The sequence below is a fragment of the Pteropus alecto genome, unplaced genomic scaffold, assembly GCF_000325575.1.
Source record: "Pteropus alecto unplaced genomic scaffold, ASM32557v1 scaffold5, whole genome shotgun sequence".
Lineage (NCBI taxonomy): Eukaryota > Metazoa > Chordata > Mammalia > Chiroptera > Pteropodidae > Pteropus > Pteropus alecto.
In genome coordinates, this window is record NW_006441953.1 from 25,022,561 (window position 1) to 25,027,642 (window position 5,082).

Consider the following 5,082-nt stretch of genomic DNA (forward strand, 5'->3'; position numbering starts at 1 on the left):
GAACCTGAAAATTTATTATGCATTTGTAATACATTTTGGTAACAAAAACAATAGAGAGATAAATACTTAGATTTGCATAAAAAGGGGTAAAACTTAAATATTAGATCTTTAAAAACCTAGAAAAGTCATTCACTTTTAACTGTCAGAAACAAAAAAGAGAAAGAAATTGAAAATATATTAGAATGGAAACACTAAATAATGAGCAGAACGAAAGCTAATTACAAGGATAGGAGGGCCTGATTGCAGCCCTGAAAAACTTAAAGGGCATGAAAGTAAAGAGAAAAATGCTCAGTTGTCCTGATTCATGCAAGTTCAACTAGAAAAAAGTATAAATTTATCCTAAATATCATATAAACTCTTTTGATTGTCAACTACTGTTTGATAAGTGGCCAAAAGGACTAAATAACTTACCACCAAGGAATAATAATGAAAACAAAGAAATAAAAAATTCTGAAAGGTGAAATCCAAGAGCTGACAACATAAACATAGGTGAAAAAAAATCTCCTCTTTTGTGAATTTTTTTTAAAAAGCCTTTGTTAGCTGGAATTATTTTTTTAAAAAAAAGGATTTTCACAGTTATCAACATATTTACTGGAAAGTCTGAGTTCATTCTGCAAATAGATTCTTGTTAATTAACTGACTAAATGATTAAAACCACTTTAAACATGACACGTCTGTTTTGTTTGTTTGTCTGTTTGTCTGTTTCTTTTATGGGGACAATGAAAAATGACAGCGTTCTTTCTCCTCAGAGATAAATATGGAATGGGAAGCTTGCTAAATCATCACCACACATCTCTTTCAGCAGTATTTTGGAATTTTCCAGAAATTTAAAATCAAATATAAAATAAGCCTTATATCTGATCATGTATTAAAGGTCCTATTAGCCAATAAATCATGGGTTTATATTTGCACACTTTTACTTTATAAAGAAAACCAACTTTAAGATCTTTAGAACAGGGTATCTCTTATAAAACATCCCTTTTAACAAAATAGTTTTCAATAAGTCCTAGTTAAAATGGTTTTAGTCCTATATTCTTGTGCCAGAGAAATGCTTTTAGAAATAAAATTTCGCTTATTTGACCGTTTTCGTTAAGTTTTAACAGGTACATTGGAATCAAAGACACATTATTCAATTTGTGCTCCATCTTCCAGAAACAAACTGTGTTGATGTCCTTTAAAAATCCATGGAATAGAGCCCAGACAGGATAAAACTTAATGAGTATCAGTCCAAAAATGATTGCCAAAGATAGAAAATATTATTACTGAAACTCAGAGATTCAATAAATTCACATAAATGTACTGCAGAGGCTTGCTCTCGGCCCAGCAATATGTTTTATTTCTTTAGAACATCAATTGCAAAGCTGTCCTGTTTTTTTTCAACAACATCAACTCTTACTTTTCTCTTTGAAGACAAATGGTGAACAAACTCAGCACTATATTTTGTGAATTAGACACGTGGCATTTATGGTTTAGAAACTAGTAGTCATGTACTACTGAAATAAACTTTCAAGTGAGAAATATAGGAATAATTTAAACTGTGCTCTATTCGGTGGTTGACTCTACACGACTAAAATGAAGCATACAACAGTAATCATCTCAAATCTCATTTCAGTTGCCATTGAATATCATACTGAGCACTGGACTTGGATTTAGGTATGTCTGGGTATAATATGGGAAATTCGTTCAAAATGCAGAAACCCTGAGGCCTGGGGTGGCGACTGGAAAGGTCAGCAAGAACCCATCAGTTCTCACGAGAAAGAATGAAGAATTAATGCATAGATCATAAATAAGGTTCATTAAAGACTTACAGACCTTTGATGTATTATTGGTGACGTTACTGCATTTGAATTCCCTGCATTGAGATTGTAGACCCAGTTACAAAGTCATTCCCTAATTAAGGATTCCATATTTTTCTACAAATATTCGTAGTGTAGGTATATCTAGCTATTTTTAACTGAGGGGGGTCTAAGAATCTGAAAAGGGGTTTGCAGAGATTTTATCACAAATATTTGGAAGAGGTCAGCGGGGTAACCTGGTCTAACACTCTGCAGTGGAGAAAAGGAAGCAGAGACCCTTCGCCTGTGGAACCTTAGGTCAGAAGACTCCAACTGGAGAGTCAGAGAGTTCAGGCCTTCAGGGCTTTTTCAAGTCAACAAAGCGTTCAATCTAAATGAAAGGAAGGAGTCAAAGTTACCACTAAGGGGAAAGAAAAAGGGAAATTGCTTTTTTCCCAGCTCCTATGGTAGAATAGATATTGCCCCATTTACCAATGAAAGGCACTGAGGGCTAGGGTTTATGTTTTATAAGATAACTTTCTGGAGCTTAAATCCATGATTCATACATAATGAGTTCAATGTATTTTGTTTAGTCTCGAAATCATAATTATTAAATCTTTACTAAAATATGAAGTTATTCTATTTACTTTTTAAAAACGTGAACAGTACTCACCAAATTGTCATTTAAAAAATATTTTGTGCATTGATATTTTCAAAATACAATAGCCACATGGTAGGTACTACGACCAGAAGACACAATACGCTTAAGAATTCGTGTTGTAATTTTACAAACTTAGTTGAATTTATATAATCATAATTATTATACGTGTATATTAAAATATAATTTTGAATATATAAATCCCTTAATGAAACTTTCTTAACTCATTGAATTTTTGTTCTCTATAGTTTACATCTAACACTCTTGTTCTCACTTTTCTCTATTGAAACTAAATTCACTAGAAGCTAGTACAGGGACATGCTGACAGCGTATCACCACCATCCGCTAAATTAATGGTAAAGTCAAATCACTATAGCTCATTGCCATCCAAATCCTGCTATAACTTAACTCGGATTATCATTTGATGTCTCTTTAATGGCTAGAGTTGTCATGTTTTTGAAATAGTTCTATTGTTTCGTAATGGTGGTATTATCAGTTTAAGCCTTTCTTTTTACAATTGATATAAAGAACATTATATTTTAACTGCTATTCATTTTCTTTAGAGAACTGCTGGTTCTTCAATGCTAACTATTTCTTACCTTATTTGTAACCTATTTTGAAGATGTAGAAAACATATTCCTCAGCATCCATGGGGGACTGGTTCCAGGCGCCCCTTGGATATCAAAATCTGAGGATGCTCAAGCGCCTTACACAAAACGGCATAGTAGCATATAACCTACACGAATCCTCCTGTACACTTTAAATTATCTCTAGACTACTTATAATACCTAATTCAGTGTAAATGCTGTGTAAATAGTTGTAATACTGTGTTATTTAGGGATCAACTTTCTGCACTTTTTTTTTCAAATATTTTCAACCTGAGGTTGGTTGAATCTGGGAATATGAAACTCATGGATACGAAGGGCTGGCCGTATTTGGAAATACCCTTTCCTAGATTACGCATGACTTGCAATCGGTTGAATTAACTCTAAAGAAAACAACTTTTCCTACTCAATAAGCTATTTATTTATTTAATTGCCAAGACCTATACCAGAGAAGTGTTGACTGAAAAAATTATTTGTTTTAAAAATGCTTTTCAGCATTTTTGTTTCCTTGTGTGGTTTCAGTGTCCAATGAAGTAAGGTTGCTCCAGAGAAAAGACCCAGTTAATGAGAAACTTCAAGGCCTTCAGCTCTCCCATTTCCACTTTGCTCCCCTGGCTGGGGAACAGCTTGGACACTCCGCTTCCTTTCTTTGCTGACTGCTTAAAAGGACAAGCACAGCCTCTGGAACATAGCGTCTTTTCTCAAGCTTAACATACACGAGAGAAATCCACTCCTACAAATTCAGATTTTTTTCCCCGTTCCAGCTCCTGTTGAGTTAAAGGCAGGGATAATAAGCCAATAAACGTGGTGAGACAGTAAATGGGAACCGACATAAACAAGCAATAAAAGCCTGCTTCCTTCTTGACAACCAATAAATTACAGAATGGGGCTGGTGTTACACTATAAAGGATCAGAGAATAATAGAACTTGAGCTGTAAGCACTCTTACAGGCCATAAAATTTTCAATACCTTTTCATTTTCAAAATAATTCTGAAGATTTGACCAGAGCATTTGTTTTTGATGGCTTAAGGCTCAGTTTTGACTAACTACAACCCAGAGAGAATTTCAAAGGAGGATGGTCGCAGGAACGTTCAGAAATGTAATTCTGTAAACTGTTCCCGTTTACAGAAAATGAGGATCTTCCAAAGGTATCGGTTCCTCCCTTCGAAGGGCGGGCGGAGGGTCAGTTCCCAGCTGCTGGGCTCTCAGTCCATCTCGGTTCCTCCGCTGCCTCTTTCCTGTGATCAGACTGTCAGGCTGCTGCCGTTGCCCTCAGCAGGCTGCCCAAACGGCCGTTTTAAATTTGCTGCCAGTTTGCAATCAGGTCCTCATTAGCGTCAACAAACCCTCAGGGTCTTTGATGAATCTACACTGAGCTCGATTTTGCTCTACCCAGGCCCTTTACATCTGGTTCTCAAGTTCAGGTCCAGGGAAGTTTCTAGACATCTTACTGTTCCGGGAGGAATCACCGTTTTCCTTTTGCTGATCAAAAGGGCAACGGATGAATTCTAAAAGTTGGCATATGGGAAACCGACGTGCCACGGTCCCCCTGACTGGAGTGCACAGCAACCACGTGGGAGGCGGGTGTCAAAAATCCGCCAGCCCCTTCCCCCTATCATCTTCACTGCCGCGACACCTGCGCCAGGTGGTCACGACACCGCACTCCGTGCCGAGTCACGCGCCAGAGCCCCAAATAAAGCGGCCGCCCAGGTGATGGAGAGCAAGGGCCGCGCAAGCCAAGTGCCGTGTCCCGGCCGAAGGCCGGCACGTTATGTCCGCGGGCGCGTGAGAAGCATAAAGCGCCCTGCTCCCTGGGCTTTGTGCCTGGGGCCCGCAGCCGGCCTCCGCACCCCCCACCTGTTGGACAGCATGCCCGCGATCCCTTCTGGCCCAAATGCCCTGGGAACTGTCAACGGACACCCAGAGGCCAGGGGATGTGACAGGCGACCATAAATATGCAGACGAGAGGGAGCCCAACTCGCGGACACGTGGGGCCGGGCCTGGCGGGGGGCCGGGACCTGGAGCCCGGCTCCCCCCGCCGCGG